Raw genomic sequence first — 23131 nt, forward strand, 5'->3', positions numbered from 1 at the left:
CGGTAATTGTAGAAGGTTAATAACGTGTGTGACATCCCCAAAATCTCAGCCAGAAAAGACCGATTTTCATTTATGCTTTTAAAATAATTTCAGAGTAAATCCTTTTGATTTGAAAGAGTTGCAGAATTTGTTCCCAAAAACAAAACATGATAAAACAATGTTTACCAAAGCATTTCATAAAAGAAATGTATTTTCATTATATAATCAAAACTCGGGGTGTCATGTTCCGATACAGACCAATAAGCATAAACGATAACATTACAAGTCATTCAACAAATATATACATATACAGACTTGTAAACAAAACAACTTGATGGTTCATCCATCTTATGCCCTCGCGCCACTTCCTGTAATACAAATAAAACTGAGTGGGTCAGGCTTGGGAGCCTGGTGAGCATATAGGGTTTTCAACCCACAATAAATAATTATATTTAATTTCCTCCAACCAACAATAACCCAATTACCCATTCCCGTTATTCTCACTTTATGTCCCTAAAACAACTAACATAAGGGACCTAGTCTAAGAATATTTCATCGGGGCGACAACACATGCTTCGGGGGTTCCTCAGCAATATAAGTCAAATAAGGCAACCATGAGGGGGATGGAGTACAGCGAACGAACACCCAAGTTCATTAACACCTACAGGTGGCGAACCTGCTAATGTTTCCACAAGACTGTCTAGAAAAGTCTGTGGTCGTCATCTAAACTCCGCTAGATGACTAAATCAAACAACAACGAGGCCTCTCATCTGTTTATTACACACCAACTATCTACCCATGTTCTACCCAACATATTAGTAGATAAAAATATACATTTTTACACATAGTTAAAAAACCTGTATAGCATGCTTTAATCAATACATATTCCACATAACAGATGAGGCACACACACACACATAACACGTATTTCATAGAGAATAATCATATCTATGAGATAGAAGAAAGTGAATACACATTCACACATATAAACAACAATATACTTAATACACTCAAACCATACTTGTATTATTATCGTGTTTATGAAAGGTAGTATACACTCACTTGATCAGAAGATGATCGGACAGCACTACGGCTTGCAGAAGTAGTAATCCTCAGCAGATCTGGAAGATCTTCACAAAAATCGAACTTCTCGCGGGCAGAGCTTCGGCTCGGGAACCGCACTTCTCGGGATCTTCGGGATCTCGGGACTTGCCTCGGGGATCGAGAATAATACCGGGGCTTTGGGGTATTTCTGGCACGCAAATCGATGCAAAATGGGAGAGAGAAGATAAAAAATAGCAAAAGAACTCGGCTGCCCTCGCATCCTATTTATAGGAGGCTGGAGTTTCGGAGTACGCGGGGCGTACTGCTCCGAAATCGTCACTGCTTACGTATCCGAAGTGCTCGAGTGCGAATGTCGACATCCCTCGGTGTACGCGGGGCGTACCTCGGATCAGATCGGTGACTACTCTTCAGATAATGCCTCCGAATTAAAGATTTAATTTAAATACAAAGTATTTAATAAACTTCGGAAATTCATATCTTCTTCATACGAACTCCGTTTTCGACGTTCTTTATATCCACGCGAAGGTGAGACTACGCTCTACAACTTTTGTTTAGACTCCGTCGGCTAATTTTAACTTTATTTTTTATTATTTATTTTTAATAGGCCGGGACAGAAAACTTCGTTATAAATTCATAACTTCTTCGTTTGACGTCCGTTCTCGCCTAACTTTTTATCGCTTCAATACCAACAACGAGATCTTCGATCCTCGTTTAGATTGTTTCGACTAAAAACCGCTCGATCTCAAATCGAGTATTTCGGGCTGCACACCGCTAAGCCGAAACTTCGATAAATCATAACTTCCTCATACGAAGTCAGATTTTGGCGCTCTTTATATATTCGGAAACCTCGTTTCAACTACTACAACATTATTCAAAGATAAGAGTTTATTTTACACTTAAATTTTGACGCTTAATTTTATTCTTAATTAATCAAACCACATAATTAAGCAATTAAGCACAAAACACATAATACTCAAATAATACAATCTTATTATTTCAAAATGGGTTACAAAGGTTAACCTAGACTATTACATCGCTAAAAATGGAAAGCCCGGAAACACAGGCGTGTCAACGTGTATGTTACAAATACCTCATTTTGAGGATTTCGTCCCCACAATTACATTGATTTAAACAAGTGGGGATATTTCTATCTTATCTCATACTTATTTTCCCAAGCATAATTTGGGCCTCGATGGTGTTTCGGCTTGACAAGCACCAAATCCACTTCTTTATTACGTAGATTAGTCGTTCTTTCGTTTATGATCTCTTCAGGCTCTTCTACACATCTTAACTTATTATCTAGTTTCACCTCGGATAATGAAACCGTTTCATCATATATGATTAAACATTTACGTAGATAACTCACATGAAACACATCATGAATTCATGCCAAATCTTCAGTAAATTCCAAGCGGTATGCTTGTTTACCAATTCTCTGGATGATTTTGAAAGGACCGACAAATCTAGGACATAGTTTTCCTTTCTTTCCAAATCGCACAATGCCTTTCCATGGGGATACTTTCAGCATTATCAGATCACCCACCTGGAATTCTATAGGTCGTCTCCTCTTTTCTGCATAGGAATTCTGTCGATCCTGGGCCGCTTTCATTATTTCTTGTACAATTTGAATCTTTTTAGTGGTATCTTGAATCAATCCAGGGCCTCCAAGGATTTTCTGTCCTACTTCACGCAAACATAACGGAGTGCGGCATCTACGTCCATATAGTGCTTCATATGGTGGCATTTTGATTGAAGCGTGGTAACTGTTATTATATGAAAATTCGACAAGAGGTAAGTACTTGTCCCAGTTACCACCGAACTCCAAGACACATGCACGAAGCATATATTCTACTGTTTGGATCATTCTCTCCGTCTGACCGTCTGTCTGGGGCTGATAAGCTATACTGAGAGCAACTCCAGATCCCAATTCATGTTTCATACTCACCCAAAAATGAGAAGTGAAGCGAGTATCACGATCGGAAATAATCTTTAGTGGCACACCATGTCTCGCAACAATTTCATCCAAGTACACTTGTGTGTATTTCTCCGTTGGGGCCGTTTCACGCATGGCAAGAAAATGTGTGCTTTTAGTCAATCGGTCGACAACTACCCAAATACTATCATTCTCTCTAGTAGTCTTTGGCAATTTGGTAATAAAATCCATGGATAGCTCTTACCATTTCCACACGGGAACACTAAGGCTTTCTGGAATTCCATAAGGCTTTTGGTGTTCTGCTTTGACTTGTAAGCATACTAAACATTCCTGTACGTATCTTCTAATGTCTTTCTTTAATACAGGCCACCAATAATCAAATTTTACATCATAGTACATTTTACTTGTACCAGGATGTATTGATGGCTTAGACTTATGAGCTTCATCTAAAATATTTTGTCTTAATCCACCAAAATTTGGAATCCATTGCCGATTCTTGAATACTTTCAGCCCACTTGGATCATCAAGTAAAATATCAGCATAATGTACCATCTCTTCCTTCTTCACATTTTCTAGCTTTAAGGCTTTTACTTGCCATTTCTTTAGTTCAACAAGAATAGTGAACTTTATTGTAATGTGAGTAATAGCATAACACACACTATTATGATAAACCTTTCTACTAAGTGCATCGACAACTACATTGGCCTTTCCAGGATGATACAAGATTTCACAGTAATAGTATTTGATCAGCTCCATGGCTCGTTGTTGTCTCAAATTCAATGTTTGCTGACTGAATATATACTTGAGACTTTTGTGGTCGGTAAACAATTGACATTTTGTACCAAAAAGATAATGTCTCCAAAGTTTTCGGGCAAATACCACTGCAGCGAGTTCGAGGTCATGAGTGGGATAATTCTTTTCATAATCTTTCAATTGTCTTGAGGCATAGGCTATCACTTTACCACGTTGCATCAACACACAACCGAGTCCCAACCTTTAATCATCGCTATATACAGAGAAATCATTATCACCTTCTGGAAGTGATAAGATTGGAGCATGAGTCAAAAGATCTTTTAAAGTTGAGAAAGCTTTTTCTTGGGCTTCACTCCATTCAAACTTTGCTTCCTTTCTTGTAAGACTTGTGAGAGGTACAACTATAGATGAAAAACATTTAATGAATCTCTGGTAATATCCCGCGAGACCCAAGAAACTGCAAATTTCAGAAGCATTACGAGACGCTTCCCAATTTTGAATGGCTTTAATTTTGGTAGGATCTATAGATATACCGTCACCAGAAATCACATGGCTGAGAAATTGAACTTGGCGAAGCCAAAATTCACATTTCGAGAATATAGAATATAGTTTCTCCTTTCGAAGAAGCTCTAATATTTCACGAATATGAATGGCATGATAAGCTTCAGACTTGGAATATATTAGAATATCATCAATGAATACGATGACAGATTTATCGAGCATTGGGTGGAATACGAGATTCATCATATCCATCAATATAGCAGGAACATTTGTCAAACCGAATGGCATGACAAGAAATTCATATTGCCCATATCGAGTACGAAAACCAGTCTTTGGTACATCCTACTCGTGTACTTTCAATTGATGATAGCCAGATCTCAAATCAATCTTCGAGAAATAGATAACACCCTGAAGTTGATCAAACAAATAGTCAATGCGAGGTAGTGGGTACTTTTTCTTGATAGTTACCTTATTTAGCTCACAGTAATCAATACACATTTGCATCGAACCGTCCTTCTTCTTTAGAGCACCCCAAGGAGAGGTACTTAGTTGAATAAAGCCTTTGTCAAGGAATTCCTGCAGTTGGATCATCATGTCCTTCATCTCAGCTGGTGCAAGATGATATTGCCATATTTATACTTAATTTTAGGCAATATTTAAGTACATTTTTATTAAAAATTTGGTAATTTGTTTAGAATAATGGTACTTATGAGCTTAAATGTTATTTACAGCCAAAAAGAAGACATTTTGAAGAAAAGGGACTAAAAGCGTTAAAGAAAGAAACTTTGGGAATTAAAAGAGTAAAAGTGAAGAAACTCTGGAAAAAGATTATTCACGACGTGAATCGTTGGTTCTAGAAGATATGTACGCGAGTGAAGGAATCCTTGACAGGCACGGTTATCTACAACTCACGACGTGAATTTCTTATTATTCACGACGTGAATTTATGGATATCAACAACTATATAAATCCTTGACCATTACGAATAGAAAAAACTTTTGGCTGGAGAGAGGAGTTCCAGAAGACGATTTTAAGGAGAGGAAAACTCTGGGAAGAGGCTTTCAACACCAAAAAGAGTGAAGGTCCATAATTTAGTTTATTTTGTTAATTAAGAACATGTTTTATTACACTTTGAATTGTGTTAGTTTGTTAGTTGCTATGATGAGCAGCTGAATCTAGCTACTCTTGTTTAGCTAGATGAAGCTTCCAACTTATGAATAACTCAATTTTTATGGATTAAGTTTAGTTGGTGAAAATTGCTTGTGTTTGATTGGTATTACCTAGCATGCTTATGTTTGTTTTTTCTAATTACTTGATTGCATGTTCTGTGTAGCTTAGTGACCATTAACTGCATATACTTGTTTACCTAACGATTTAGTGAACATTGAATTGTTAGAGCTAGGATTGACCAATCTTAGTTAGTAATTAGAGAAAATAAGCTTAGCTGTGCTAAAGAACGTGTATTGTGACCATAATTGCGTTTATATAACAAATCTTACATAGCATATTTACATTCATAATTAGTTCTGTGTTTAATTATGTGTGAACATACATGGTTTGACATGAATTAAGTTAATTATTGGTAAAGTTAGAACTAAATTACTAAAACAACTAAAAGCCAACTTAATAATCCGTAATCATTATCTAGCCATAAGGAAGAAGTGGATTCAAACTAAACAAGAGTGTGTTTTTACTTATTGAATTTAATTTAAGTTCATCTGATCTTGTAAAATCAGATAAAACCCCTTTTAAACTTGTTAATAATTAGGTTAATTTAATAGTAAATAGATTAATTAGTAACACCGTTCCCTGTGATCGACATCCGACTTACCCAAACTATTCTGTAATCTGACTAGGTACACTGCCTATAAGTGCATAGTTAGTTTAAGTTTGTTAGGTTATAAATATTAAAATTAGTGGGTACTTTTGTGCACATCAAGTTTTTGGCGCCGTTGCCGGGGAACGGCTTAGATTATTAGTTTATTTAGTTGCATTAGATTAATCGACCCCTTTTTGTGGAATAAAATCTGCAAAAAGGTTAATTGGTTATTTATTTTTGTTAGCTTAGCTTAGTTGATTAGCATATAACAAAAATTTTGTTTTCTGTTTCTGTCACAGAATTCACGACGTGAGTTTTAATAAGTTCACGACGTGAAAGCTGCAATTTCAGTTTTTAGTATTTTCTTATTTTAGTTCAGTTTTACGTTTTTTTAGTTTAGCAAGTTGCAGAAGTTCATGACCAGAGGCTCAAATACACCCTTGGTGCCACCACTTGAAGATCCCGAGTCTGCAATTCACAAGAAAAAGACGCCCTTACAAGAATTGACGTCAGCTTTTTCAAGGAAGTCGGGAAAGAAGACAAGAGATTCAAGTTCATCCGCGAGGCACAAGAGCAATTTTGAGCACTTGGATCAAACACCCGTCCAAACCAAGTCCGAATACGATACCGAGCCGGAATTTGAAGAACACACGAGCGAACCCGAGAACGAGCTAAGGAAAGAAATGGCAGCAATTGAAGAGATGTCCATGGGAGCTTACAAGAAGCGGATCCGAGAAGATATGGGTCCCGGTTTAGTCCAACCCGCAATACTTGCCACTGCCACATTCGAGTTGAAGGGGCACATATTGACTGCACTGAAGGATATCCCATTTTTTGGGAAAGATCATGAGGATGCTTTTAAGCATCTAGATGAAGTCAACAACATTGCGGACTACTTCAATGTCCCAAATGTTAACAGAAACACAGTCTTGCTTAGGATGCTTCCCATCACTTTCAAAGGAGTTGCTAAGAAGTGGTTAAAAGCACTTCCAACAGGTACAATTACCACTTGGGCTCAAATGCGTGAGCAATTCCTGGACCAGTTTTGCCCGCCATCCAAGATAGCCAAACTCAAGAAAGCAATAGCCAACTTTGAGCAACAGCCGGGGGAGTCATTATACGAAGCATGGGAGCGGTACAAGGGCTTGCTCAGAAATTGCCCTCAACATGATCTAAATGTGCAACAAGAGATGTCAATCTTCTATGATGAGGTCAACGTTATGACGAGACAACTCCTTGATTCTCAAGGACCTTTGACAAAGAAAAATCCAAGGGAGGTTAAGAAGCTGATTGAAGAATTCGCGAAGCACTCTCGCGAATACCACAACCCTAGGCAAGATGGAGTCAAAGGCGGTGGAGGGGCCCAAACTGAAGAAATAGTAGCTGTGATGGCTATGCTGAATAAATTGGATTGAAGGATAACACAAATGGACCCGTCAATACATGCCATAAGAGTGGGTTGTGAGAGATGCAGTGGTCCACACTTGACAAAGGACTGCAATATAGATGAGTTTGGGAACAGAAAAGCTCAAGTGTGCAACTCGAGTGGGGATAAGTTTGATGAGGACTGGAGGAAACCAAAGAAGGAGTGGCTGCCATATGAAGAGTATAAGAAGAAAAAAGAAGAGAGGTATAAGCAGACAGGTCGAGGCTTTTATCAAAAGGAGCAGCCACCAGCCAAGAAGAAACCCGATCTAGAGATTATGTTGATGAAGTTCATGGAAGCTTCGGAAAAGAGACACGAGGCCACTGATTCTACTATTATGGAACATCAAACATTAATAAAGAATCAGCAAGCCTCCATCCATAACCTTGAAGTTCAAGTAGGTCAACTAGCCACTCTAGTTCATGAGAAGTTATCCCCGAAAAATACCGAAATGAAAACCCAATCTCATGTAATGGCCATAGACACCGAAGAAGAAGCCATCTCTGAGTTCCTGGAGGCATTGGAAGAAGAACCACAGCAGCCTGATCCAAAGATGAAGAAGACCAAGCTCGAAAATCATGAAGCTGCTGAAGTCCAGAATTCACGACGTGAACCATATGAGTTCACGACGTGGGCCCTTCATGAACAGAAAAATTCTGTAATTGGTTCGGTTTATCAGCCGCCTTTGCCTTTTCCTTCCCAAGCTACCCTTAGTCCACTGGAGAGAGAGCATAGAGAGTTTGTCAAGCATGTGAAGGGGATCCCGATTAATACTCCCTTTTTCGAATCCTTATCCAAAACTCCCGAGCATCAAAAATTACTGAAAGATTTGATAGACATTCGCAAGCAATTAAAGAAGCAGTCTAAGGTGGTTCTAAGTGAACAAAACTCAAAAGTTGTGTTGGGAGAGACACCAGAGAAGATGGGGGATCCTGGACGCCTCACTCTTCTGTGTGAGTTTGGTAATAAACTGAAGGTTAATGCTTTAGCCGATTCTGGGGCTAGCATTAATTTGATGCCTTTTTCATTTTATAAAAAAATGGAAATTCAGAAGATGAAGGCTACAAAAATGATGATTCACATGGCGAACCATTCAGTGACACAACCCCGGGGCATAGTGGAGGATATTTTGGTAAAAATTGGAAAATTTGTTTTTCCAATAGATTTTGTAGTAATGGATATGAAGGAAGATCCCGATGTTCCAATTATCCTTGGCCGTCCATTGCTTAACACTGCTGGAGCTCTTGTTGATATCCGCGAGTCTAACCTCACCTTGAGAGTTGGAGATGAAAAAGAAGTTTTTGGGATAGAAGATAGCTTCCCAAAGGAACATGTGCAAGAAGATGTGTTCACAATTAACAAAGACAATGAACTAGAAGATCTGGAAAAGCTTATGGAAGAAGAGATCAAGGCAGTTCATCAAGTCAAAAGAACAAAACCTAGAGCATCTGTTCCATTTTTGGTTGAAATCATAGCTTACAAAAGTCCACCTTCTTGGGTGAGCAAAGAGGAGGAGGAGATGACAAGTGATGGAGAGGAGGTCACTTCAAGAGTGACAAAGCCGGTGGTGAAAGAGGAGGAGGATGCGATGAAGTGCAAGGAAGAAACTAAGGGCACAAAACGCAAGCCTGAAGAAGAGGTGAAAGTTAAAAAAGAAAATTCAAAGAAGGCATACAAAAGGTGAGTTCAAGCTTACAAGAGGCGATTCAAGGAACAAAAGATCCTAGTGGTGGATTCTTCCGAGGACTCAATGTAGGAGGCACGGAGTCCAACTCAAGACTCCAAGAAAAAGAAGCGCTTCTCGGGAGGCAACCCGAGTTTGGTTTGAAATTTTTTTTCTTTTTCTTTTTGCATTTTAGTTTTAAAAACTTAGATCAAGTCATCCAACTCTATTAGAACATAATGTAGGGACCTTAAAATGGAAGTAGTGATAATTGAGAACTTAGTTTAAACTCAAAATTGATTTTTCTCTTCCAGACTTAATTCACGACGTGAATTTTTAGCAATTCACGACATGAATTGTGAATGAACCGGACACATAATCCATGATATGGCTTAGCCCATTAGACTAACAAGCCCAAAATCAGTCCGTGAGTACATGGCCCAAACTTAAGCCAGACACTATTCACGAAGTGAATCTTACAGAATTCACGACGTGAATTTTCAAAAATATGGGACCACTGAATATATCCCTAGAAGCCAGTAAACCCTTCAATTGTTTATTGTTCACGAAGTGGAAGCAGAAATTGGTCCCCCCCTTGGTCCCCATTGCTGCGATTTTAGCCGACAATTCTACTAATCACCCTTGTGCTTACGTAATACTTCCAACAAAGGTAATAATTATTGATTATTAAGTTTAATTTTTGCCCTAGTAGATGAACTTAGGGTTAGGGTTTGTTAATTGAGTGAAATGACGAAATTAATTCGTTAAAGTTCGTAATAACCTTTGAATGTTCATGCTAAGTGTTTGGAAGTAGTATAGGAGTAAAACCCATGGATATTTTGACTGGATTTTTCCCCGATTGTTACGATTCTGCCTTCTGGGATTGCGAATTCACGACGTGAATCTTACATGATTCACGACGTGAATTCTGGGGCTGAACAGAATTCATTTTCCTCTATGTTTAATTTGTGGATATTTGTTTTGGTTGTTTTTTTCCTTGTTTTTGCAGGAATAGCTCCAAGAAGAGAGGTTCCAGTTAGGGTGGCGGGTTTGCACCTGTTTTACAATTTTCCCGCAACAACGCCCCGTGATGTTTTTACCCGTTGGAACAACAGATTGGGATGACTTTACAACAGGGAAATTGCAGTTGCTCCAACAGTCAATTGGACAAGATTGAGGGAAGTAGGGCTCATAGACCGGGTGGGCCCATTTTTGACAAAGATATTCATTGGAGATGGGTATTCGTTTACCTGTTCTGGTTGGCAGAATTTGTTCCAGGTGCAAGAGCGGGTCTACAAGGAGTTTTGTGTCGATTTTTTCGCAACGGTGACATTTCAGGAAATGGTTCAAGATCCACATTGGCCACAGGAGTTGGTATTTAGATTGGGGGTGAGTACCAGGAGTGCAGCCTGGTTGAGTTTGCTTGGAGAGTAGGACTGTATGATCGACAGGAGGCTATGACTCCCGAGTTTGGCATGTTTTTGAGTGGGGCTGCTAGAGGATATGTGGAGGTTGTCACGGGGTATTCTTTTTGGCATAAAATTGCCTCCGGGATGTTTAATTCCGAAGTATCTCCCGAGAGCAGTATTCGGTCCCCGATCTATCGTTTACTCCACCGGTTCATCACCTTTTACATCAACCATAAGAGGCATGGCGACAAAGTGACTAAGCAGAACTTATTTTTCTTATGGTGCATCTTACAGCCTGGTGTCTGTTGCAACATCCCGTATTTTCTAGGCCGTTTTCTGGCCGGGTCTGCCGCGAGTTCGCGCCCTGGGAGCCCCATTTGTGGGGGGAATTTTGTTACCCGTTTGGCCCGCTCTTATCGTTTGGTTGTTCCCGATATTACTAGATCCATGACGTATGTGGACGAGAATGACTTTGGTATGGGATATTTGGAAACTATGCGGCTGGTCAGAAATTTTGGATCACATTGGGGCATAGTTCCATCAGATGTTGAGGGTGATGATGAGGATGATCAACCAGCCGACCAACCTGCGCCAGAGCCGAGACCGAGGCGCCGGAACGTGAAAGGAAGGGGAGACCGCGGGCAGCCGATACACCCACCTACTTCCATGGTTGGTGCGCCTTTTGAGAGTGATATGGATGGTTACTTTGACCAGTTATCGTTGAGTGTGAATTGGATAGGCGGCACTATGGAGAATGTTGTTCGACATCTTGGGGTGGAGCAGCCACCTCATTTAGGGTATCATTACCCAATTTGCCCACGATGGTCGGAGTATGGTGGACGCGGAGGTGATGGAGCTTGACCCAGTGGAGCACATGAGGAAGAGGAGGACGATTGATCGTTATTTATTTTTATTTTAGTTTGTTTTTATGGGATTGTAAGAACTACTTTGAATATTATGTTAATTTTATTCTCCGTTGTTGGTTTTTTCTCAGAAATTGCTAGGAGCGCCTTGAGAGGATAACGAATTATGAATGCGTACGTTTTTAGCCGGGAGTGTTTAACACCGAGAGTCGAGACCCATATTTTCAAAATAAGTGTGGGGTGAGTCAAGAGAGTGGAGAGTCAGCGAAAGAGTCATAAACTGATGACTTTAGAAGAGTCTTAATACATTAAGACATTAGAAGAAGAATTGACAATGTTTTTCTGATTGCCCGGTTTTCACGACGTGAACTTTTATTATTCACGTCGTGAGTCATTTATCAGGAGGTTCTCAGAATACGCTTAGTTTCAATCTCACGTCGTGAATTGTCTCACACTCACGTCGTGTATATGAGATTTTTACAATTTCAAGGCCCTTAACATTTTAGTCTTCTATGGGTTGATGCTATTCTTCTTGTCAAAGATATTCAAGATTATTTTGGCTCATTTTTACCACCATACAATGTGGCGTATGCTTTCCCACATTGGTCATTCTACTTTTGGAGATTTACACCATATTTGAAGACGATTGAAGGCTCGATTTCATGTTTTGCCGGTATACTCCTTATTTCGCGAGTTCAAGATCCAAGTTTCTATTTTTGGAGTCCATATTCAAGATGCACGTTTTTCCACACTTTTGGAGATGTTCACGCCACTATCCCAGGGCAGTTTGTTCCCTTTTCTCCCTTTTCTTTAATTTTGATGCATACAATGAGGGCATTGTATGAAATAAGTGTGGGGTAGGGGTAGAAAAAGTAAATTGCTAGATAATGATAGAATTTGATAGTAAAATTGAAAATTTGAAAATTGGAATTTTTAATAATTGAATCTAGTAATAATAATTTGAACTGTAATTGCTAATGTTATGTGGGATAATCCGATGAAAGTTCAAATGTTTAGTTGAGCCAATATACGTTATAGTGCATTTGTGGCCTCCCTTATTTTAGTGAAATCATGGAACAAAAACATAACCCCGCTTGGTTTGAGGGATGCAATATGTTTAGCAGCCTAAACCTGAAATGTATCCAGGAAAATTATTATCGTTAGCCAATAAAGGTTGAGGTTGAGCGCCTCTGCTTAAGCATGTAGGTTTTGAGTGAAAAAAGTGAGGTACATGTTAAAAAAAGAGAGAGAGAATTGCAAGAAAAGTTGAAGAATTTTGGAGCAAATAACGTGAAGATCAAAAGATCAAAATTCCAAGAAATTCAAAAAGTTGAAGATACCAGAAGTCAAACAACAAAGGTGGTGAATTCAAAGAAATCAAAGATCAAATTATCAAGGAAGTGAAGAATTCCAAAAGAGCTCCATAGTGGTATCATAGATTGTAATTCTAGATTATGTATGCTTAGGTTGCTCAACTAAAAATACCTTGAGGATAAGGAGGTTTTCTACGGATGGATTCGGAGGGTTGCATAAAATGAGCATTGTTCGGAAAAAGTGGGCGAGTGTTTATGAAGATTATTAGTATTTAAAGTATGGAGGGGTACTTTAGGAAAATTTTAGACACAAATGCATGCGTTGAGGTCTTAGCATAATGGCTGAGCTGGAGTCAGATTGTTCTATGTGATGTTAGTAATCAAGGGTTAAGTTTAAATTTGCTTGAGGGCAAGTAAAGTCTAAGTGTGAGGTATTTTGATATTTCCATATTTATACTTAATTTTAGGCAATATTTAAGTACATTTTTATTAAAAATTTGGTAATTTGTTTAGAATAATGATACTTATGAGCTTAAATGTTATTTACAGCAAAAAAGAAGACATTTTGAAGAAAAGGGACTAAAAGCGTTAAAGAAAGAAACTTTGGGAATTAAAAGAGTAAAAGTGAGGAAACTCTGGAAAAAGATTATTCACGACGTGAGATTTAAAGGATTCACGACGTGAATCGTTGGTTCTAGAAGATATGTACGCGGGTGAAGGAATCCTTGACGGACATGGTTATCTACAACTCACGACGTGAATTTCTTATTATTCACGACGTGAATTTATGGATATCAGCAACTATATAAATCCTTGACCATTACGAATAGAAAAAACTTTTGGCTGGAGAGAGGAGTTCCAGAAGACGATTTTAAGGAGAGGAAAACTCTAGGAAGAGGCTTTCAACACCAAAAAGAGTGAAGGTCCATAATTTAGTTTATTTTGTTAATTAAGAACATGTTTTATTACACTTTGAATTGTGTTAGTTTGTTAGTTGCTATGATGAGTAGCTGAATCTAGCTACTCTTGTTTAGCTAGATGAAGCTTCCAACTTATAAATAGCTCAATTTTTATGGATTAAGTTTAGTTGGTGAAAATTGCTTGTGTTTGATTGGTATTACCTAGCATGCTTATGTTTGTTTTTTCTAATTACTTGATTGCATGTTCTGTGTAGCTTAGTGACCATTAACTGCATAAACTTGTTTACCTAATGGTTTAGTGAACATTGAATTGTTAGAGCTAGGATTGACCAATCTTAGTTAGTAATTAGAGAAAATAAGCTTAGCTGTGCTAAAGAACGTGTATTGTGACCATAATTGCGTTTATATAACAAATCTTACATAGCATATTTACATTCATAATTAGTTTTGTGTTTAATTATGTGTGAACATACATGGTTTGACATGAATTAAGTTAATTATTGGTAAAGTTAGAACTAAATTACTAAAACAACTAAAAACTAACTTAATAATCCGTAATCATTAGCTAGCCATAAGGAAGAAGTGGATTCAAACTAAACAAGAGTGTGTTTTTACTTGTTGAATTTGATTTAAGTTCATCTGATCTTGTAGAATCAGATAAAACCCCTTTTAAACTTGTTAATAATTAGGTTAATTTAATAGTAAATAGATTAATTAGTAACACCGTTCCCTATGATCGACACCCGACTTACCCAAGCTATACTGTAATCTGACTAGGTACACTGCCTATAAGTGCATAGTTAGTTTAAGTTTGTTAGGTTATAAATATTAAAATTAGTGTGTACTTTTGTGCACATCACAATATTATAAGGAGTCTTTGCAATTGGAGCAGCACCAGGTACAAGATCAATTTGGAATTCTACTTGCTTATCCGGAGGTAGTCCAGGCAAATCATCGGGGAAAACATCAAGATAATCATTAAAAATGGGAACATCATTTACAGTTTTCTTCCCCTCTTTTGAGATATCAACTGTATAGGCCAGATAAGAAAAACATCCTTTTGATATAAATTTACGGGCTTTGAGGAAAGAGATTATTTTTAAGATTCTTTGTTCACCGTAGACATAAATAGGATTCTCCACTTCAATGGGAATACGCACTATCTTTTCATAGTACAAGAGTTATGCATGGTTCTTTGATAACCAATCCATGCCGAGATTAATATCAAAGTTGGTCAAGGAGATAGGAATCAGGTTAGCAAGAAAATTATAGCCTTCAATTTCTGTGACACAATCCCTATAGACTTTATCAGCAAGTAATGATATACTTCTCGCAGTATCTACATGAAATGGTTGTGCGGGTGCATAGCAAGCAATTTGAAAGGAATGCGCAAATTCATGAGACACAAAAGAATCTGAGGCACCATCATCAAATAAGATATAAGTAGGTCTAGAGTTGACGAGAAACGTACCGGTCACAACATTCAGGTCTTCACATGCCTCCTTCGTGGTAATCTGGAATGCACGACCTTTAGCTTTTGGCACCTCCTCCTTTTTAGTTGGAGTACTCTTTGGTTAATGGACGGAAGCTTGACTCCCCGCCATTTGACTAGTAAGAGTAGGGCAAAAACGCTTCCTGTGGCCAGCAACACCAGAAGCAAAGCATGTAACATTCTTCATTGGGAAAACGGACTTCATGTGGCCTACTTCTCCACATCCATAACATACCACTGATCCTTTTTCTAATATGCATTCGCCCAGATGATTTTTTCCACAATTTCGACACGATGGTGATTAAAGAGAAAAAGATTGTGATCTACCGCGACCACGAGTGCACTTGTTTAACAAGATGAGTTCGAATAGATTGAGTTGGTGGAATAGAGGAAACAGGAGCAGTTTGAGCAATACGTGGATGCTTCAGAACAGAAAGAGTGGCACCACATATTTCTAAGTCATGCTCATGCTTTTGAGCATATTCAACAACTTTATCAAATGACAGAACATCCCGATTAACCACAAAATCGTGGTTTTCATACCGTAGTCCTTCCAGGAATAACTGAATTTTATCATCTTCAGTTGGAATATACTTTACAGCAAACCATGCTTTTTGATTGACTTGAGTTTCATAATCATTCACAGTCATTCCTCTCTGTTTAAGCTCGAGGAATTCTTTCTCCAATCTTCTCCTCATGTCTAGAGGTAAAATACTTTCCTAGCAAACGAGTTTTGAACATTTCCCAAGATAAATTATCCTATTCATACCCGTTGAGAGTTTCAAATGTTGCTTCCCAACAGACCAAGGCTTCTCCGATGAGCATTGCAGAAGCATAATTAGCCTTGTCTTCATTAACCACATGAGAGATACGAAATACTATTTATGTGTTCTGGATCCATGTAAGAACAACAATGGGATTAAGAACACTTGAAAACTCCGTAGCACCATTACTCTTGAAAGTTTTGAATGAGGGACGTTTCACCTCCCCTTTTGAAGATTCTCCGGTGGCTTTCTCTTTACCTTTATCACTATTCTTTTTGTGTTCTTCGAGAGTCTGCCGAATAACACCAGTAAGTTTATCCACAAGTCGCTCCTCACAAAGGGATATTGCAATATTTACTTCATCAGGTTGAGGATCTCCACCCATATATGGTGTATGACTACTCACATGTTCAACCATTGTTCTGAAAATATGGAGTAATATAGTATTTTAGAATATTAGGATTTATCATTACCTAGTATTTTACTTAAGTCTTTCCTTTGGTTTGTATCCATATACTTACAATGAATCTGTTCATATATTGAACTTCCGACGGTTTAAGTCTAAATACCAATTCGTGGTATTTAATTCACTTAAACTACTGCTCTGATACCATGATTGTGAGAACCACTACTTCTCTAAACTTTACCACATTATTACTCCAAACATGCTACATGCATATTTTACATATATGGTCTTGTTACAAAAGACTGGATACAAACCGACTATTAAGATATTCACAAAGTTATATATATATATATATATATATATATATATATATATATATATATATATATATGACATAACTCCCCAGGAATTAATATGCAAAATACAAAAGCTATAATATTAACTAATCTACATCTTCTACAAGTACATGACTATACTGGATGCTTATCACCTGCAATAGTTTAAACATTGAGAGGGATAAGCGGGTGACGCTTAGTGAGTTCAATAACACTTACAATATATATATATATATATATATATATATATATATATATATATATATATATATATATATATATATGTAACGTCCAGAAATTTCAACCAATTTAAAATTTTCAAAAACAACCCGATTTCATTAAAGTTTATTACAAAAAGGTTTTCAATACAATTTGTTTTAAGTATTCCCAGAATCTCATCACAATATAAACACGAGGAGCGGTACGATCACGCCTTCGCCTTGCCACGGTCTCATGAAGAACCTGAATAACATTAAACCACAACTGTAAGCCCGAAAGCTTAGTGAGATACCCCCAAAATGCCAACCACATATACCATACACGCATAACATGCCATAACATATCCGATCACAGAACAGCCATGCACTTCGGGTCTACTGTGGGACTAGTCCGCCGCACCGGCCAACAGTCCACCTGGTCCACCCTCCGAGTCTAGCCATATACCTCGAGTCTACAGTGTGATTGGTCCGCCCGCACCGGGCCTTCAATCCACCTGGTCCACTCTCAGAATCTAACCACATATATCGAGTCTGCAGTGTGATTGGTCCGCCCGCACCGGGCCTTCAATCCACCTGGTCCACTCTCTGAGTCTACAGTATGACTGGTCTGCCCGCACCAGACCTTCAGTCGGCCTGGTCCATTCTTCGAGCCTCGGCACGTCTGGTCCGCCCTTTTGGGGCCTACAGCCTAACCGGACCGCACGCTGGGCCTTCGGGACAATCGGTCCGCCCTGGGTATCTTGGCCTACAGCACAAAGCAGGACCCGCCTCAACCCAACTCCAGTCCAAACAAACATGTGCACATATACATACAATCATATAGCAATTCACAGTCAACAAGCAGATCAAACAGATCACATAACATATCATCATCCTAACCAGGATACCGACCTAACCGGTCACTAGCATAGCATCACCCTATCTCTCAGGATATCGATCTCAATCAGGTCTCTAACATATACCATCCTAGCTACCAGGATCTCAATCCGATAAGGGCCGGCCTTGGTGCCTTAGACCCTGTTGATATAGTGAGGATAACTCACCTCGAAACTGCCGGCTGAAAGGATAAGATCCCGCTACTCCAAACTCCGACACGAACTCCTCCACTAAACAACAACAAAGCACTGAACTCATTAAATACCCAACAATTACCAAGATGCCCTTGGAAACCACTAGTCAACCCTTGGTCAAAGTCAAAGTCAAAGTCAACCCCTGACTGACTCTACTCGCCGAGTCCCCAAGCTCAGAATTTCCCCAATCCGCGACTCAACTCGCCGAGTCACCCCGAGACTCGCCGACTCCAACAACTCTGAGTCCACTCACACACAACTCACCGAGTCATCCCTTGACTCACCGATTCACGGATGAGAAAAGATTGGGACTCTTCGACAAGACTCGCCGAGTCCAAGAACAGACTCGTCGAGTCTAAGGCTATCTTCAACCTACTCGCCGAGTTGTTCTTCCAACTCGTCGAGTTCCAGGCCATCTTCATCCAACTCGCCGAGTTATTCTTCCAACTCGTCGAGTCCCGGCCTATCTTCAAGCAACTCGTCGAGTCTACCCATGTGACTCGCCGAGTACCACCGGTCTGAATCCATACAGAAGCATTCCAGGCCATGCAATTGATCCAAAACGTAGATCTAGCCTCCTACAACCCATCCATCACGTAAAGTGGCAAACTTTACGTGAATCCAAAGAGATCTAGGCCTTTTACACTTTAGGGCTAGGGTTTGGGACATGATGGCTTCACTAAACACTCAAACACAGGGACTTTAATGCACTCTAGACCTTCTCCCTACCAGATCTGAGGTAGCAACCTTAGATCTATCCTTCAATCCCAAGATACCACAAGCCAAACCTCTCACCCATTCCAAAAATGAAGAATCTATATGAGTAACAGCCCAAGAACGAGATAATACCTCAAAAGAACGCCCCAACAGCAAGGAAACTCGAATCCAAGCAAAGCCCCTTGCTCCAAGCCTCCTACCCTTCAAGATTTCCTCAACAATTGCTTCTCCAAGCTTCCAAATGCAATTTGATCCACTCACACACGAAGGTTAGGGTTTATGGACTTGAGGAAGAGTAAAGAGGTTGGGGGAATGGATGTTATGATCTTTATATAGGGCTCAACCCCGAGAATTAGGGTTTTCTCCACTCAGCGCCTACTCGCCGAGTCCAGCCTCTGACTCACCGAGTCGACCACTTAACACGCGACCCATTCGCGACCCTACTCGCCGAGTTCCCTTTTTCAATTTACTTTTTTAGCCCTTCAACTCTACTCTTGATATTTCGGGATGTTACAATATATATATATATATATATATATATATATATATATATATATATATATATATATATGACAGAAACAAAGAGGGACAATGAACAACAAAGAGAGATCAGTACCATATGCCAAGCATTCCATATCAACAAATAATCCAATTCAAAGATTTACAATCAATAAGATACAACTATTTCAACATGATATACATCAATAAGACTTCAACCCAAGTGGCATAGAAAATACAATTTCGAATTATCATTTGGCTAGCAATTTACAGGCTTTCAGCCCTGCCTAGCCTTCTGCTAATGCCAAAGTGATGCTTAATCATTCACTTCATGGTCAAAGGCTACATACCAATACCCAAGTGATGCTTATTCATTCACTTCGTGGTCAAAGGTATAGATCATTATCATACTAACATGGGAAAGCGTATTGCATATATAACACATAACATATAATTGTCCCTATATTGAACTCACCGTGAAATAACTGATTATTAAAATGATAATTTGGGCAACACTTCGCCTCTAAAAATTACTTTCTTTTACGAAACCAAGGATTTTTGTTGAAAACCAAGCCTTGCGCGGGCAAAGTTTCAACTTGAAAATATTATTTTCTTGGGTCTTCGGTGCGTTGGGACTTGCTTCGGGTGTCGGGGATGTTTCCTAGGCTTCGGGGGTGGTTAGGGTAATTTGAGAGAGAGTAGAGGATGAGAGAGAATCCAATTTGTAACCAAAATCCGGGCAGCCTCGCACCCTATTTATAGTATCCGAAGCACCTGATTACGTTGGGCCTAATTTTCATGTACACGGGGCGTACTCCCTTAATAGCCACTACGTTAGGTGTAAGCCTTGATACGCTGGGCGTACGAGGGGATCAGTTCGGACGCGTCAAGGCTACAAATGTGTGTACCGCATGCGAAGAAGTAGGCGACGTGGCCAACTTCGGATCACATACACATGTACGCTGGGCGTACTTTGATTTCTTAAACTTCAAAAATTTGTAATATTCGCATATGAACTCCGTTTTTGACGTTCTTTATATCCACGCGTAGGAATGACCGTGCTCTACAACTTTCCTTTAGACTCCGTCAGATAATTTTGACTTCATTTTTAATATTATTTTTTTAACAGGTCGGGACAGGAAAAGTCCGTTAAAAATTTATAACTTCTTCATCCGACGTCTGTTTTCGTCTGTCTTTTTACCGTTGTACTGCTATTGACGGGATCTTCGATTCTTGTTTAGGTCGTGTCGACTAAAAATCACTCGATCTTTATTTTAAGTTTCGGGTTGTGTACTACTATACCGAATCTTAGAAAAATCATAACTTCCTCATACGTAGTCAGATTTAGACGTTCTTTTTATGAAAATTATCGATTTAAAAAATACTGAGACTTTCATTTAGATCACAAAGGATAAAAAGTAGTTAATCGTAAGCTCGCTTTTTACGTCATATGGCGTCGTGCCGGTTCTGTTGCGAAACTTCAATAAGTCATAACTTCTTCGTTATAACTCGGATTTCAGTGAGGTTTTCGCCTAAACGTTTCTAATGAGATAATTTACAACTTTCAATAGCATTATTTTTACTTATTTCCAACTTAAATTTTACATTTTCATTAATTTTCAATATTTGACTTTTGATTGGAATCTCATAAGATTGCCCATCACTTTCCGAATGATTCTAAACATAGTTTTACTTCAATCTAATAAAACTATGTTGTTATAACTCAATGGTCAAACTCATATATTATATAATAATATTCACTTTTAAGCTATCAAACTTACAAAACATGATAATTATGCAAGGTTAATAACGTGTATGTTACACAAAGTGTTGGTGGTGATTTGTGATTCTACTTGAGGCATTCACATTATTGGTGCTATGCTCTTAAAGCTCCATGTAATAAACCACAACAAAAGTTATGTTTCCTTACTTGTTTTGTTCACTATGTATCAAAGTTTTGCCTGCTAGTTAGGTTAATACCTTGGAAACTTAAAGTTTGCATGTATAATAGTGAGAACATAGATCCAAAGTATTTAGGGTCGCACTAACACCTTAGGAATGTTAGAATGCTCAAAACCCTTTAGTGGTATTAGAGCATAGGCTTGCTTTCAATTATACTTGATGCTACTTGTTGTTTGAAGTTGAAAAAATCGAGTTTTTTGCTTTCTGACTAATGAACTCGCCGAGTCCACTGATGGACTCGATGAGTCCATGTACAAATTGAGCTACTCGATGAGTCCAGTTCATGGACTCGCCGAGTTGGCTGGACAGAGTGCAAAAAAACGATTTTTGGCCCCAAATAGATAGGATCATTATCCCAAACTATTTTGAATCATAAAAAATATGTTTTTTTAAGATATGGTAATGATCATGTTAATCCATTTAAAAGGTGATTGTCAAAATTTCATGCTTTGTTTTAGTTTATATGATTGGTCTAAATTACATGGAATTTTTTTGATTTGAATTATCTTGATCATATGAGTTTAATCTAGAACTTGAACATTCTTGTTAGTTGAATTGTTGTTCTTGATGATTTTAATGGACTCCATAACTTCTCCTCAAGTTATGGAATTCCAAAAGTTTTTCATTTAAATGAATCATTAAAATTCATAGGTTATAGAAAAATGAAGAGTCTCATTTTAAAAGACCATTAAATTCTTATGTTATGCAGTTGAAAAGTTTTGAAGAGTTTTAAAACTTGCCCTTAAGTTTTGGAATTTGTATATTCACACATTAAAACTTTAATTCCAAACCCTAGAATTCTAAAAGTTTAAAATTCAATCCCTATACTATTATAGTATTATAAGTTTAATAATATATATATATATATATATATATGTGTGTGTGTGTGTGTGTGTGTGTATGTGAGTGTGTGTAGAAGAACAAGTTAGTCTTACCATTAGTAGGTCATATTCATAAAGTCGGTCTATAAGGGGGTATATGGTTACTACCTATAAAATGGTGGTTTAATGGGTCTCCAGTCTCGCCCACCGCTTCCATGACTGGTGGAGGGTCGTTAGTTGAACTGGTAGGACACAGACTATAATTCTCATTAAAAGGATAATGATAGATATAAAGTAACTAAATGTTTTATAAATTCCCAATCTTAGTTACTTTAGGAAAATGTAAAATTGATGCTAACCCATAAAATTACACTTTACACCTTACCAAGTCATTAGTGGAGCGTGTGTGGTTAACCGACACACTAACATGGACTAGTAAGGGTGGCAAAGGGTGGCTTAATGTTTTTCATGGATCGATGGAGCGTGTGTGGTTAACCGGCACATCGATTAGGTGATAAATGACATTAAGAGTACCAAGTATATTTGTATGGTTATTCACACCTTGTTTGTGATCCTCGGTATCCCAGTCACAAACTTGAAGGGCATAATCGAGATTTAAACATGTCATTGAAGAGTTCAATGAATCTCAAAAGAATCTAGGAATTTAAAATAATCTAAAACCTAATAATTCAATTTTGTTTTTCATGGTGGAAATTGGTAAATCTGTTGGGAAACTTATGCATCAAATACACTCTATAACTAGGCAGCGGAATAATCCAAACAACAAAACGATTTACCTAAGTGTACATGCACCCTATGGATCTATGGCTTCATACTATTACTTCTACCCTAGGAAAACCGAAAATATAAGAAGAATACTAACCTCTTTAGCTGCCAATGATCTTCGAGCTTGACTCCTTGTGCGTGCCACCTTGTTTGGATGATGAGGATCCAAACTAGAATCCCTCTCTTGGTTCACACCCAATGAACTCAAAAGAGTAGAAACAAATATAAACTAGGAGGGATGAACTCACGAAAAGTTCTTCCACAATGAGGGAGAAAGAAGGTGGCGAATACTCAAGCCAGAAAATGAGCAAGGAGGAATGAATCCCTAAAGCCCTATTTATAGCCTTGGATACCTCCTAGGGTTTTATCCTTCCACCCATGTGGGATGGGATATGCTATGAACGAAATTCCCTTTATC

General features: G+C 38.4%; 1 non-coding gene across 1 annotated transcript; it reads right to left on the reverse strand.

Moving 5' to 3' along the window:
* Positions 1-7117: 7117 nt before the first annotated feature.
* On the reverse strand, positions 7118-7224 carry LOC145060751 (small nucleolar RNA R71). The gene has a single exon (XR_013686935.1). It is a non-coding gene; the product is annotated as a small nucleolar RNA R71 (small nucleolar RNA).
* Between the last annotated feature and the right edge of the window lie 15907 nt (positions 7225-23131).

The sequence above is a fragment of the Lactuca serriola genome, chromosome 6 (genome assembly GCF_051521515.1).
Source record: "Lactuca serriola cultivar US96UC23 chromosome 6, Lser_US96UC23_V15, whole genome shotgun sequence".
NCBI classification, from domain to species: domain Eukaryota; kingdom Viridiplantae; phylum Streptophyta; class Magnoliopsida; order Asterales; family Asteraceae; genus Lactuca; species Lactuca serriola.